A 15,879-nucleotide genomic window follows, 5' to 3' on the forward strand; every position below is an offset into this window, starting at 1 on the left:
ACTCCTGCAAGCATGAAGTGGTGGTTTTCTCTCCCAACCATGGTTCGCGGAAGTAGTACCTGTGGGAGCATACAATTATAGTACATATATACAGGGCCGTTACACATGTGCAGTGCTCCTTTCGCGTGTGTAACGCGCCGCGCCCCTTGGAAAACGCGCAAATAAGACACGCGTATAGGGGGCTTGCGAGACGCCTGCATGCATGCACGTGCGTCGAAGGGTGCTGGAAGTGGAACATCGGAGCGCAGCAGCTGGCACAGGGCAACGCACCGTGCTCTCAGGTTGCGGGCGCAAGTTCAAATCCTGAGGGAGTCCTGGATCGTAAAGCCGGAACAACGTTAATATCAAAGATTGAAGTGTATTTCGTAGAGCGCACAACGGCTCTATATACATCCCCGACTGTTACTACCTGCAAAGACTGCTCCTTTTCACAAGTGCATGCGACCTGTCGTCTCCTGTGGAGAAGTGGTCAACGCATGGGAGCGCTGCTGCTGTTGCTGCTGTTGCTGCTGTTGCTGCTGCTGCTGCCCATGGTGAGGACGCGAGAACAACGGATAGCCATATTCCGACCCAAAGGTTGACATAAACGCTCATTGTGTGTGCTGTGGTGCTTTCACACCTCTTCGGCAGCCGATATGTTGGCGCAGAGATTGCACTCTCGCAGCATGTTGCGTGCAGCAGGCCGGAAAACGGGTTGCTTTTCATCTTTTTTTTTTTTTTTTTTACTGACCGGCGCCTGCATGCATCGAGGAGCGTTGGTACAACTCCACGGCGCGGCGACTCCTCTGCCATATAGGACATTGTACTGAGAATGCATGTTTCCTATCTCATCCACTAACGCGTGCATTAAGTCACGCTTCATCAGCGAAAAAACGCTGGCAATAACTTACCAGCCCGCTGGCGGGAGAAAGTGGAAGGAGGAGGGGAAAGAGGGGAAGGGGACGGCCACACAACATGAAATAGCTGCTTCTGATAAAATTGTCTTCGTCGCTCTTATCGCCACTACGATATATATAGCGGTGCAATGGAAATTAAATCCTCATCCGAATCCTTGAACCCTGGAATCTTTTATTTGAACCTAATCGGTTCAATTCCGGTTCCGCAGGGTCGCAGGCAGCCAGAGACAGCCGGCGAGCATATCGGCCAGTCGAGGAGCGGTTACGGTCGGCCTGCTATGAAGTGCAGTTGACGAAAATAGTACGCCCTATCATGCACATGGACCGTACATTTTCCAGGAGAAGTGGTGGGCAAAGACTACGCACGACACGTTGTAAAACGATTGTGAGATGCAGTCTAAGAGAAATTGCGACCTAAGAGAAGTTGCAGTGTTGCAACCTGGAGAAATTCCTACAAAAAAGAAGAAAGGAAAGTATAAAAAAAGGGGAAAAAAAGATTCGACAGCTACTAAAACTGCAATTACATATTTGTGTCATATGATGTAAACACAACCGGTTACAGCAAACGTAAGTAAATATTACGCGCGGTTCCCGCGAGGTATTGCCTTGCCGTCTGGCACATTCGATAGCCGCGTGTCAGACAGCTGCCGCTTGCCTGCGGATCGCATACGTGCAGATCCGGAGATCCACGTCGACGCCTGTATTAGGAGCGCTGATCGATGGCGCGCCATAGCTAAGACAGCTTCGTCGGGGTTCTTTTTATTTTTTCTTGCTCTGCATCCCGAATTCCCGCTGCGATCTGCATTAGTCTGATTGCGCTCCTGTCGTGTCCAGGCATGTCTGATTGCTCTTTGCCACTTGGAAGAGCGGGCGGAGAATTCGGCGACTGTGCTCATTTGGACTATCACTGAACAACGCTGAATTGGGACGGGAACTCGACAGCGTGGGAATACATTAACGGCCGCGTTTCCTCTCGCCGCTGCACGACCGAGCCGCAGAGGATGGAAAAAAGATGTGCTCGGCGTGCTGCGGTTGCTCAGGGCTTATACAGCGAAAAAAAAAGACCTTGAAGCAACTTCGCCTTGACCGAAAACTACGAAAAGAGCGTCGTGCATCTTTAAGCGCGCACAGCTTTTCTGCCAGTTATGGCGCGTTCTCCCTCCTCCCAACCGCTCGTTCATTTCACGCGAGGGCCGTCGTTTTGTCGTCGGTTCGCCGTTTCCGCCCTTGCCGCCACACCCGCTTTCTGCCAGGTTAATAATGTGTGCCCACTCTTGTCACAAAGGCCGGCGCCCGCCTCTCTCAACGAAAGGTAGGACAGCGTCATCTCCATAAAGTTTTTTCCTCCTCCTCCTCCTCATCGCTCACTTATCAGTATTGTGCAGTGGCGTAGCCAGAAATTTCGCTCGGGGGAGGGGGAGCTCACGATGCAGCTCGGCCTCCTCATGGAATTTCTCGAGGGATCAAATACATGAATAACAACTGCATTGCCGTAGCCAAAGATGCTGCAAACGATTCTTTAACGCTTCGCAGTGTCAATAGAAGTAAAATATATATTTTTCACAAAAGAATCTATTCGTACGTCCCAGAATTGTGCCAGAAATAACTTAGATCAATGCTTCCACGTGTTTTTGTCTATTTAATAAGCAAAGAAAATATCACACGAACTTTAGAACTATATCAGTTCGAAACCAGCAAAGCAGTGCATGCTGCTGATATGAAACACGTAAAAGCCATGAAATGAACAAGTTGAGGTCAAATATTTCAATGAAACTTTGTCATTCAAAAACCTTGTTTACATTTTGTGCATATACAATGGCCAGGGAAAAATCTCAATGACGCTGTCCTTCGTTCCAATGTATTGCGCAGGAGCAGCTGTCACCGGTCGTGTATTGTAATTGCGCCTAAATTATAGTAGCAACAGAGAGCGCATATAAAAAGCAGGAGTTCCGCAAAATATACAGTAGAAATGCGCAGCTACAATGGGATATATACAGACGCGAAGATACACTTTGATAAAGGGCAAAAAACTGTCACTGGAAACAAAGTTCACTGCATGTATACTCGAAACCTCGCAACAAGATATTTAAATGTCCGTAAAATCTCCAATTAATCTACGTATCTAAGCAAAAGTCACTGTATACCGGGTGTTCAAAATTAAGCTTTATGGTTTTATTAAAATTAGGCACTGGGAGGCACGCGAAGACCACCTGCACAAATAAGTTATGTGACCAGCGGGACACAAAGTGAGATGATAATTATCGCTGTGAGCAGCCCAATTAACTCGACTTGAATAATTACCTTTTGTTGACTGCAGTAAGTGTGCATGCTTGTATTGAAAAGTTATAGGCAGTCGTGTTCATACACAGTATCAGTTGGAAGAGAGACCTAGAGACAAAAGGGAAGGAAAGACAGGGAGGTGAGCCAGTGTAAGTACCGGCTGGCTACCCTGTGCTGGGGAAAGTGCTAAAGATAAGAAAAGGAGAAAGAAGAAAAGTTTTTCGAGCGCGGTCACGAGCACTTTTCTTGACACATTGTAACGGGGACAGTTACAAAGGAGGTGCTCGATCGTCTCCTCGCCGCCGCAGGTGTCGCAAGTAGGGCTGTCGGCCATTCCAATTCGGAAAGAATAGGAGTTCGTGAATTCCACGCCGAGCCACAGGCGGCACAGCAGTTTTGCTTCCGCTCGTGGAAACCTTAGTGGAAGACAGAGTCGCACTCGTGGATCCAATCTGTGGAGACGTGCGCTCGTGAATTCACTGGTGATCCCCAGAGTCTGCGTAAGCTCGCGTGCGAGGAAGCGAATACTTGTGGCTGCATCTGTTCTTGACAGCGGTATTGGCATAATATGGGCTCTATCGTGGGCCCATCGGGCAGCGTCATCCGCTCTGTGATTTCATCCGCTCCGCTCTGTCATCCGCTCCGAGTGAACTTTCAGGAAGGGGGACAGTTATCATCTTTGCCAATCTCTCGCCGCGTCACATCCACCCACTTCATCTGCCTGTCACGCGACGTCACAAAACCGCGAGAACTCACCGCGTCAAAGTGAGCCAATCCCTCAGGCACTGGCTACTCGCACCTGCCGGAGAGCATGGGTTTATTTGCGTATAATAAAGCTTTTTGCGTGGCCGTGTAACGTTTTAGAGCACTTTCGGCGCGTTTACGACCTCGTTCTACCAACGCTTCTTTGTTGAGGATCCGTTGGGTCATTCTTAAGCTTCCGTTGCATGCCGCCGTGATTTTCGACCAGCCACCACAAGCTAAGTGAGGGAAAGCGGACCAATCGCAGACGCTGGCACCACCCTCTTTATCCGGTTATCGATATTCAGTGCAGTGGCTCGGCCCCATCGAATCCCTCTCCACTTGAGCGTGCTCTTCGCCTCTTGTCAGCCAATTAGATACGACAAGCCGCTCAATGTAGGCAATGTTATTCGTTTTTCAAGCAAGCAAAAGTGACCTCCTATGATCGAGGAGAGCGTTTGATTTGTCTGTTCAGACAACCCTGTGGGTGACCGCCCGATGCTTGCGTCGGCGGTTACGCAAATTTGACATCATAAAAACATATTGGAGTAGTTTTACGTTATAGGGCCCCAGGTGCATGGGCGTTGCCACGAAATCCAGCCCAAGTTAGTTCGCAATGTTCGCGCCTAAACGTCTTTTAGAGCGCGAAAAAGACCCCCCCTTCTAGACAAAATCCAGAATGGTTTCCGGCGCCAGGGGTTGTTTTGGTCGGAGGTTCTTGACAACACAAAAAAATGTCGCCCTCCCCGCCGCCCCCCCGCCCCCCCGGGCTACGCCCTTGGTATCATTCCCTTTCCGGAGACGCACATTGCGATGTCGGCACCTTTTTCTCACTGCGCAGTGGTATACGTGCTTCTATGACTGTGCGAGTAGTAATGGTTCTAAGACAGTTCAGAAGTACACGGAGAACAAGCGGCTCGTTGAAAGATAGCGGCGCCACAAAATCTCGGCTTGGGCCAGTTGTGGCCTGCCGAGACTCGTGTTACTTAGCGCAAAAACGGCGAAACACAGAGGCAAAGTAGCGCATCGTTCTTATGTGTTCGGTTTATTTCTGTGTCTCTGTGTTTCGCAGTTCGGGCGCTAAATAACGGCGGTGCGCGTAACTTTTGAATAAGACTGGAGTAGAGAGAAATAAAGATATGTTGGAATGGAAGTTCTGATCTACGAGCTACAACAAAAGGTTTTCAAGAATACTGGTCCTAGGAGGTCTTTCGGGACCACTATTCTTAAAATGCTGGCTAAGAACGGCTGACGTATACAGAAGATGCAGACATCATGCGTTCCTATAGCGCAGTAGCGATCGCCCTTCCTCCTGTCTGCATGGTCGCATCTCCTAACCATTTCTATTTACGCAAGCGGTTCGCGCAATACGGTTATCAGTGCATCATCGGCCATAATAAAATGAAAAAAAAAGTTATCAACTAAATAGAAACCTTGTTTGTGCTTCGAACTCGAGCTACACGAAACTAATGCAGCAACCACTTGGTCCATGTAGGAATTTCTTCCTCGTCGTTTACTGATACTTTAGTTCATTTACTCAAAGCTTCTATATGACATTAAGTATAACACATTCTATTATCGTGTTTCATACTGCGTAGCCTTCGCGCACATATAAGCCCCGTCGAGCCCAGCGCAGCCTTTCGCTACACAGATAAAAAGTGACGGAAAGGCTTTGTCGGGGGGCAAACGTTCTTGGGAACCACTGAGACGCCGTGCGAGACGACCACTGTGCAACAGACCTTGGAATATGCTTTCGCTCTCGCCCTCTCTTGGAAAGCGGAGCGAAATGACGGCGGCGAACGGGGCCGCATCGGCGGCAATGAACTGCGGCTCACGCTGTTGCAGGAAATTGCGCACTTTGTTGCTGCGCGCAGTGTATCGCAGGCGCCGCGACGTACGTCCGTACGTCCGCGATTTCAAAGTAAACTGTGCACGCGGAAATTGCGCAACGGATTCTAACTGCAATATACATGAAGCAAAGAGACAAAAAGATTCCCTGACGTTGTCCGATGAGTTGGCACGTCAGAAGCCGCATTTATATATATATATATATATATATATATATATATATATATATATATATAGCGTGTGTTAGAAATTTAGGGAGAGAGATGAGGGTCGGGGATGGCAACAGCGTTACATAAGGAGAGGTACGGGCGCCCGCTGTACCTATACAGCGCGGGCCCGTCCCTGTATGAAACTGTATTAAAGACTGTATTAAAGATGTAAAACACGCCCCCCCCCCCCCCCGCCCGCACACACACGGTAGTTCCTAACTGCTACAGAATACAGTATTCAAAAGAACCAAGGAAGTACAGTGTCCAAGTAAATGCGGTTGTGCGTGTGTACATAATTCTGTACATGGTTAGAAGTACTCGTGCCGGGTCACTCACGAGTACTCCCTTTGCCGTTCTGGGCGAAGACATTGTGAGCTATTCATGCTGATGTCGGCTGCAACTACTTGAAAGGTACTAAATAATGTGAACGGACGAGCTGAAAGAGCCCCGAAACCCAGAGTGACGCTTATTCGCGACTGACTGAGTCCAAGAGTAAACGATGGCGCACCCGCGTGGTATATCACGCAGCTCGTGGTCGCCGTTTCCAAGGAAAAGTGCGGAAAAATCTACAAAGGTTAATCGACTTCGAGTCAAGATATATTGCGGCTCCTTGGGGTGATTGGGTCATGTTGCTGGAGCGCAAAGGTCAGGGTCAAGAGATGGTACGACAGAAGAATTGATGTGCAAAAAAAGTTTCCCTATATTTCTGGAGGGCGGCATCTCGCGTTGGTTACCATTTATCTTATTGTTCTACTTTTTCGAGGAAATGTCAAATCAGGCCTGAAGCAGTATTCGATGCGATGCTGGAGTTCTAAGAGAGCATCTCCTGTTGTGCACGTTCCTTGTGCGGTTTGCTTTGGGCAACAGATTGTGCCCACTAAGACGATAGTACTACAATGTAGTTCGTCTTAGGGATATTGAGCCATTCTCTCGTCCTCGATTCTTTGCGACTGTTTAGGTTATTTATTTATTTATTTATTTATTTATTTATTTATTTATTTATTTGTACATACTGCAGCGCAATAAGCACTATAGCAAGCGTGGATTAACAGAGGAAAATTATACAGAGAAAAGTACGATACAACGATTAGGGTGATGTGCTAGGACCATTCATCCTCGATGGCAAATACAAAACTTCGAGGTGAGCATGAGCGAATAGACCCAGGTAAGGAATTCCAGTCTTCTATGGAACGAGGGAAAAGGCTGAATTTAAACATATTAGTGGCGTGAAAAGTAGGGCATCAAGTTCAAGTTTTGATGTCGTCTCGTCGATGACTCTGGCGCGGGGTAAGTCTTGCTTTCTGAAAGTCTAACGGAAGCATTGACGATGCTGTGCGAGAAAACTAAAGAAGCTGTGCAGCGACGTGAATAGCGCGAAGTTAAATTCAAGGAACGAAGTGCAGAAGAGGGTGAAAAGTCACGATCATAGTGGTGACATATACATCTTACAGCTTTTTTCTGGATTGCTTCTAGCCAGTTAGGCTCTCACTGCTTATGAGGGTTCCAAACGACAGACGCGCAGTCAACAACAGGACGGATTAGCGATTTATATAACAGTAGCTTAGTATCTTTTGGATAATTGGATAGTGTACGACATAGGTAACCCATTTTTTAGTGCTTTGTTACAAATGGTAATCAATGTGATTAGACCACGATATGTTATGCATTAAAATGACACCGAGATACTTATACTCAGATACCATACAGGCATTTATTGAAGGAGTAAGGAAAAAGAGAAGGAAAATATTTTTTAGAGAAGGTCATACGGACGGTTTTATCAAAGTTAATGTTCATTTGCCAGGTGTTGCACCAAGTGCAAAACCTGGCAAATGACTCTTGGAGGCGGTAGTGATCATCAGAAGAGCTAATAACTTCAGATAAAACACAATCATCGGCATAACGACGAATGTTAGTAGAGATGTTAACAGGTAAATCATTTAAGTAAATTAAAAAAAATGCAGTGGCCCAAGAACGGAGCCTTGATGCACTACAGATGTCACATCAATAGCAGTAGATTCGGTCGAGCTATAAGAGACGAACTGGGAACGAAGTGAAAGAAAGCTTGAAATCCACTTAACTAGTTGAGAATTATTTAGTACAGCGTTAGGTTAAGCAAGGAGTTTAGAATGTAATACCGTGTCAAATAAAAACATAACGTCAACCAGGTTGCCAACATCGAGGTTGCCAAGTTTAAGGAAAATGTCCTGCGTAAACTCAACTGCGTTGTCGTACTAAAACCGCCCCTAAACCCATGCTGTATGTTAGATAGCAGATTATGAGATTCTAGGAAAAGTAGTATGCATTTATGAATGATAGGTTCTAAGATTTTGCATGACTCTGATGTTATTGAAATTGGTCTGTAGTTCGATAAAGACTTATTATCACCAGATTTATAGAGAGGAAGCACTTTAGCTAACTTCCACGAGGAAGGAACAGTGGCAGATGATAAAGATTTGTTATATGTGACCGTCAGATACCTTGATGATCACAAGGTATAGCGAACTAAGAATGCATTGCGTATCCCGTCCGGACCAGTGCATTTCTTGGCATCGAAGTTTAATACGATGTTAAGACCGCCTTCACTATTTATGTCAATGTCAGTGATTCCTTCAGAACAAACTATATTGGTGAGAGAAGCAATGAATTTGTTATCGGGTGCAAAAGGACTGAAAATACTTGTTGAAAGCATCCGCTATTACTGACGGATCACTGATGACGTCATTATCAATTTTGAATGAAGTGGGTGAAGCATCGTGAGGTAAGGTAGAAGACCAAAATTTACGAGGGTTAGTTCATAAAAGATGAGGCAGTTGAACGCGAAAAAAGAAATCGTTGGCCATTTGCATTTTCAAATTAAGTTCATTTTTTGCATTGTGAAACCTGTCCAGGATTATGGAATCGTCGGTTCGTTTGGAACGCCTAAGCCTTCGCACACGACGAGATAAATGCAAGATGTCGCGAGTCATCCAAGGAATGTTAGCATTACTTTTCTTAGCTTTAATGGGCAAAAATTGTTGAACACATGACTTGACAAGATTCTCAAAGTAATTAACAAGACAATTTACATCCTGCCTGTCTGACAGAGAGCAAAACGTATCGAAATGATCAGCTAAGAGATCAGTGATGGAATTGTACGCACGGGCGAAGTCGGGTAAACTAGTAAATGTAGTAATCCGAAGTAGTTTCCAAATGTTCCACGCAGTTTTGTAGTGCATCGAATCGTTTGAGTGCGCTTTCGCTCTCCTATTGCTATAGGTATACTTTTCAATTTCCCCCTTTTGAGTTCGCTTTCGCTTACGAAGGCGCAGCGGGGGATCAACGGCACCCGTAGTGGCTCTCATCATGCCCCGTTATACTGGTTTGCTGCGTCGAGTGAGCATCGACTATAGCGGCATAGTGCAGAGTTTTTTTAAGACAGAAAGAAACTGTACTGCTCAGCCGACGGGGCCCTGTGTAATAAACCCATTAGCATAAACTAATGAGACCGCGGGTTATAAATATTAATGACAGAAAGTGCGCTTTCGGACTCACCGTTGAATACGGGATGGGAAACGTTCGAACGCCGCGGCTAATCGGATGCTCTTTGTGACGACGACAACCGGGACGTTATCTGGGAAGGCGGCAGCCAAGGGTCGTCCTTGACCCCGTTGTGCGGACGCTGTGTCGCAGCGGCGACCCACCGGTTCCTTCGCCGCAGCGGTGGAGACAGGAGCGCCCGCCGGCTGATGGACAGGATTCGACGAGCACTGGCGAAGCGTCCGGGCGAAGTAGCAGTACGAGATCCCAAGGCTGAGCTAGCCTTCCGTGTTCGCTGCGACCGGCGGCTGCGCGAGGGATGAGGAGTCTGCGGAAGAGAGAGAGAGAGGAGGAGGAGGAGAACGGACCGTTAGCCAAACACCGGGTCGACGACAGCGGACGGAGGCGGGCGCCCGCGGTACATCGCGTACTTTATCCGGTAAGGCTAAACGATCGTGCGGTTGTGGTTAACCATTCCGGGTGACATGTCGACTATACGAGAACCATAATGGACAGACGGCGTCAAAGTAGACGAGAACTATGAGTAAGGTTAGGGACTATGAGTAAATTGCCTGCGGGGGCAACTTAATCTTTAAAACGGCCGTTTTCTCTAGTGACGTCAAGAGATCGAAAATAATTACTGTGTATAAGAAAGGAGACCCCATCTTATTAACAAATTAGATGCCTATGTGCCGTGTTTTAGTAAAGCAGTTGAAAAACTAATTGAACGGCGCCTCTCTAACTACTTGGACAAGTTCAAACTATTACCACCAAGACAGTTTGGTTTTCGTCCTGGATATTCTACCAACCTTGTTTTAATCAAGCTCACTGACAGTGCTTCTATGCTTCTATACGCTGACTATGTTTCTATGAAGCTCATCATTTCTCATTAACTCTGTAACAGAGAATAAACATGCTCGCAGCAGTTGCGTTCGGAAAGTGTCTGGGCGGCAGCACATCGCGAGATCGGAAAGCGTGCACTAGTTGAGCCTGAGCAGCCACACACTTCACTGAGTTGCGTGCGCATACTATGCATTGAAGGTTCGGCCAGACACCGCAAGTATACTGCTGCCATGTGACGAAGACTCTGTGGACTCGGGTATTTTGCGCTAGCGGATTACATGTTTCGTATTCCCATATTGCGAGCGACTATGCTATACTAAACGTACCAAATTATTTTTAGGTGAACGTCAAAACCACACGCACTCTGCCTACAAACGACACTATCCATAGAAATGTGGTACGACCGCTTGTATGGCGAATCACAGTTGGCTCTTAATAAGCTAGCAGCAAACAGTTCCAGTCACTCAATTTTCTGGGGCAAAAATTCCTATTGTTCATTGTTCGTCATCTTCGTGCTGACAGCATTATGTCGATCCCTAGATCAAGTTCACAATCACATTCCGCAGTATCCAATGCTACAAAGCTATCAGATGAGCGACATGAAAGGCACTGTTACGGACGGGAAACGTCGCGCAGAATGGGAGCGGAAGTTTATTACAGTTGAGGCTGACTTTTCTCTTTCATTTTTTTTTCTATGTTCACAGCTCCACGTAATCGTTGCCTATCAATTGACTTCCATTTCTGCTCACGTCCGCTTTGTTACACTGTATTTTGTAAACATGCTGCTTTGCGCAATTATAAGCTCTAAAGATCGACGCCTCCAATGGCTGCTTCCAATTGAAAGCAGGGCACTACAAATCGTTTTAGTGTAAACCAGCCCATTTCCAGTTTCTATAGCTGAGGAAATGCATCTCAAGTACGTGCTGTTGTCTGTAGAGGTTGCGTAATCACCTGCGTGCCAGGCGATCAGCCCGGCTAATAACGTGTGTTTCCCGTTAAAGTCACGATCTCTCTCTCTCTCTCTCTCTCTCTCTCTCTGAGTGCGTGCGTGTGTTTGTGTGTGTGTGTGTGTGTGTGTGTGTGTGTGTGTGTGTGTGTGTGTGTGTGCGTGCGCGTGCGTGCGCGTGCGTGCGTGCGTGCGTGCGTGTGTTCCGCTCTCTCTAAGCTAGCCCGCGCGTCCGATATTACTCAGAGCGCTCGAAACGGCTGCCTGGAATGCGGCTTCCCTCGTAACCTTCGAAATTCGCGCTCTCAAGGCACGTTAAACAAGCAGGCAGCTAACGTTGTCCCTTAATTGCGAGCAGGTATTATAGACTACCCGACGCGCGCGCGCGCTCGGGCAAAGCCGCACACCTGTACGTGCCAATCGTGTGCGAATGGCAAAATGAGCAAAGCCAGAGAGAGGGAGAGCTCGAGGATAGAGGCACGCTGGTAGAAAGAAGGGGTAGAGAGACCGGCGGGGGATGACAGCGCACGGAGGCCGGAGCGCCGCGCCCTTGATTTCGTCAGCGACCGACCGCATCACGAGCGGGTTGCCGGGCGGCCACTGAGCCATGCGCATACGCACACATCACACGCCCGGTGCAACAACGCGCCGCGCTGCGACGGGCCACGCGCGGTTACGCAGCGGACCCCGCGCTTCGTGGGATCACGTATATGCGTGCTGCAGGAGAGACGAGGAAGCAATAAAAAAGAAAACTTTCTCGCTCGGAGACAGACAAGGCCGCGGCGGCGGATCGCCGGCCCAGCAAGGAGAGCCTGAGAGACGAAGGAATTATGCATACCGCGTGGTGGGCCCCCGTGTGCGTGAGACGCCGCGGCCAGAGCAGAAATACTGGAGGCGTGTCGGTGTGAGTGTGTGCGCGCGCGAGAAGGCGTACAGCAGCCGCGTTGCGTCTGTTGCGGTCTCCTGGGCTGTCTCGCAAGCGGAGCGACTGCGCAGTGACTTGTGCGTAGACTGCAGCGTGCAGTATACTACGTCCGTTACTGCAGCGCAGTGCGGTCGAAAAGAAGACGGCGCAATTACGGCAACGCTCGAGCAAAATATATGGACGCAATCAACGCGGATGATTGGAAATGACTTGAACGGGACGCGTTCGACGATACGTCGACTTCTCGCTGTTGGCTTTTATCCGCAGTTACCATGTAGATTTGGGCTTGGCGAACGTTTGGTGTGTGCACATATCCTCCGTTTCTTACTATATTCGCCCACATTCGTGCATTCCGCAGTCAGCACTATACTGACCACGCGATGTGTGACAGGCGGTATAGAACACGAACAAAAATAATTGAGCTTTTATTATTCGATGCACGCTACGCGTTAACTATGCCTGGTCTTGCCAGTTAGTAGGAAATATTGTCACTACAGTTTTAAGCTGACTGAGACGAGTTCAGGAATGGATGCGCATCAAAAGAAGCTTGGTTGCATAACCTTACAGTGATCGCGTGCCAATATGAGAGATCACATAGCTTGTCGAATGTGCACGGCGACCTTTAGATATGCAAACAAAAAATTCGTCCTATTTCACTCACAGTGGCCTCGACGCAAGCTTTGCTGGCGCGCTGTGGTAGCGAGCTGTGTCTTAACAAACCAAGCCAAACCAGTTTTAAATAAGATGCCTCGTGCGTTCAGGATTACCAAATATGCGACTGGCTACATTTGATGGTCACCGTGTAAACAGGTGAATACTACAAGTTCACTGAGTGATACAGAGTTAAAACGTAGCCTGCGGCATGACCTGCAAAGCCCGCAACTTATCTTTGCGTTCACGTAGGCTCCATAGTAGATGGCAGCACGTTTTTATGACCGTGTAGATAGATGGTCTGCATATACAGGATCTGGTGGACCCCGTATGGCGTATCCGGTCTTTGCAGCTATCACTCGTCAATACTGTGACGCCTTAGCACGAGTCCTGCTACCTAATAACTGCCGCCACCGCACACAGTTACGCAACGAGTAAAACCTAATATGACTTACGCACTTACTTCACCCTGAAGATTATTTATGCTTGTGAAAAACTGTAATAACATCCTGCTATAGACATCTGCCATGACAAACAGCCTAGTGAGAAGCGGCCACAACTAAACATAACTCCAGTGCTTGTCTCATAGCATTTGTTCTCGTGGAAAAAAAGCGGTGTGACAATTACTGAACTTTCTCGACCGTTGCAAGACGCCTTGCTTCCTGCCTGGCGGCCGCGCGAATTCGAATAAGCGAGCGACAAGCTGGATGAGGTGGCAGGCCGGCGGTCCTATTCTTCGTGTTCGTGAAGCGAAAGTTATGTCGATCTATACCATACAGGCTCACGCCAAATATGTTACTCAAGCCCGCTCACTCACTCATTGTGCGGGTGTGCAACGTCGCCGGACGTTACAGAAGCGCACTTCTTTCGATTTTTCCGAGTCCGGCTGTTGGGGAGTCCATCGGGTAGCCCGGAGATGTGAATACTCGGGTGAAGTCACTCCGTTTGCGCCTCGCATACTTCGCGAAGGGCCGCGCCGTGGAAGCTTGGCGAAAGGATCGCTCTGTACGTTCACGCGTTTTCGCTCCGTCACTCGGTGCGCGAGCTGGCCACCGGTCACGTTACGGAAGCTAGGTTGGCGAGGAACACGGGCTTCCCGTAATGCTATGCATCCGCTCCGCCGCTTATGCCAACGTCGGCCCGGCGTGACTCAGGCGCCTCGCAGCCACATTTTCGCCTTGCCAGCGTCGACGCCAGTTAACGCGCGCAACCAGGGACCGTATTATGCAAGGATTCTTTTCGTTCCGTTCTGTTCCTTCCTTATCATTCCTCCCACTGAGCGGCAGATCACGGCGATAGCGGGGGCGCGGCTTCGTAAGAGCCAATGACGAAGGGCAAGAACGGAACAATAAGAAGGATCGTTACACTATACGGCCCCAGCAGGGGGCCCTGTGCAGCTGGTTAATTAGCCGGAGTGGGCTTCAAGCAGTGGCTGAAACGCGTGGTACGGTCGATTTTAACGTAGCGAGTTCCTTGACTTGGTTAATATCAAGTTACCACTTTTCGTGTATACGTGCATGAGTGGAGGGAACTAAAAGGCCGACCACTCAGTAGGCTGTTGATTGGTCCACGCGCAATTATCTAGTGACTTTTCTAGCCTCGTCTCGAAACAGAACCTCCCCGTATACTTGCAAGTGCTTACAGAGTTCTCTTAACAGACAGTACTGCTGGCTCACAGCGCTGTGCTGTGCAACAGGGACACGTTTCTTACATTTTTAAAGCGGACCTTTCTTTGCAAACCCTCCCGCACTTACCCGACCATGGCTGCTGCTGCTGTTGCTGCTGTCTTGCCGAATAGCTCAAGCTTAAAGAAATTTGAATTACGTATACTTTATGGTTAGAGCGCCGGTAGCCCGATGCCCTAACCATTGCATCACAATCGCATGAATGCTTGTATTGCGTCAACGCCAACTATAGCTCTCTGAAATGATCGCCGCGTGTGTCACTTTGCGTATAGCAGAGGGTGCGCGAGAGCGCATGCGCGAGCGCCAGTTTCTTTTTACACGAAAGGCGCAGTGCTGAGATTGGCAAATTTGTAGCATTGGATTAACCGCCTTACGAAAGCTTCACTTCGCATAGATTACAAGATGCACGTTGGATCTGCATAATTTTGTTTTTCCATCCATGCTTCGTTTTGCTTGCAATGGATGGGTTACGAGAACGCGTGGTTTAGTCTATTTCCACCGCGGTCTTCAATATGATTGTGTAAGGCGGCGTTCGGAATATTACTCGCAGGATTTTTACATAGAACGGCTTCGCGTGGCTTTACTAGGCACACTATCTTGACCTTCCGGGCGTACGGAACGCCGGTCAATCGTCTACGGCACAGTGCACTGTGCCGTAGACGATTGACCGTGTCCTTTGTGTGTGCCCGTTGACTGTCCTTCGAGTGCAGTGGGCATGACGGCCAAGAGAGACAGCCAAAGACTGTTCCTTTGGTGCGTATCGACAAGCGGACATTTTTTCTGAAAGAGTTATTTTCTGCTACCTGGCCACATGCGATAAAGGCCATTGTAGATTTTTTTTAGGGAAAGCGAACTGGCCGGGCGACTGCATGTAGTGCTTCCAATTTCTATAATCAGCTTTTCTTTTTTTAACTTTTATTCATGGACGTGAATGAGTGTCTCTGTCATAATGGTCCTTTTATCTCTTTCCTTTCTGTTACATCTGCCTTGTTCCAACGCTCAGCGGCTGATTAGAACTCGCTGGCTTAGGGCAGGCGTTCAGCGCTTCCATTTTCTAAATCTTTCTCTCTCTCTCCAACACACGCACACACGCACGCAAAAGCAGTGTGTTTGCTAGAGATGCTAGACTGCTAGAGATGAATTTTTCTCTCGACGGACGTGCGACCCAAAAGGAAGCCGCGGCATCACTTCGTATACCGGCTTGCTCTTTGACAACCGCTTTTGGTGGAGCCTTTGTCGGGTCGTCAACGTCACTCGTGATTGGTGCGTCTTCGCTGACAACGAGGGGGAAACGCGCTAGGCGACGTTGCAGAAACAAGGACGCGGAGAAAGTTTCTGT

At 48.4% G+C, this 15,879-nt stretch overlaps 1 protein-coding gene and 1 long non-coding RNA gene across 2 annotated transcripts in view; one reads left to right on the forward strand and one right to left on the reverse strand.

Annotated features, from left to right (window-relative positions):
* LOC142577340 (SH2 domain-containing protein 4A-like) overlaps positions 1-15,879 on the reverse strand; it is a 419,980-nt gene that overhangs the window by 249,390 nt on the left and 154,711 nt on the right. The window contains exon 2 of the mRNA XM_075687094.1: positions 9,506-9,818. The gene's annotated coding sequence lies outside the window, so the exon portion shown is untranslated. The remainder of the gene's footprint in view (positions 1-9,505; positions 9,819-15,879) is intronic.
* LOC142577424 (uncharacterized) overlaps positions 9,814-15,879 on the forward strand; it is a 55,392-nt gene continuing 49,326 nt past the window's right edge. The window contains exon 1 of the long non-coding RNA XR_012827038.1: positions 9,814-9,929. This is a non-coding gene — a long non-coding RNA (uncharacterized LOC142577424). The remainder of the gene's footprint in view (positions 9,930-15,879) is intronic.

This window comes from Dermacentor variabilis, chromosome 1 (assembly GCF_050947875.1).
Source record: "Dermacentor variabilis isolate Ectoservices chromosome 1, ASM5094787v1, whole genome shotgun sequence".
NCBI lineage: Eukaryota > Metazoa > Arthropoda > Arachnida > Ixodida > Ixodidae > Dermacentor > Dermacentor variabilis.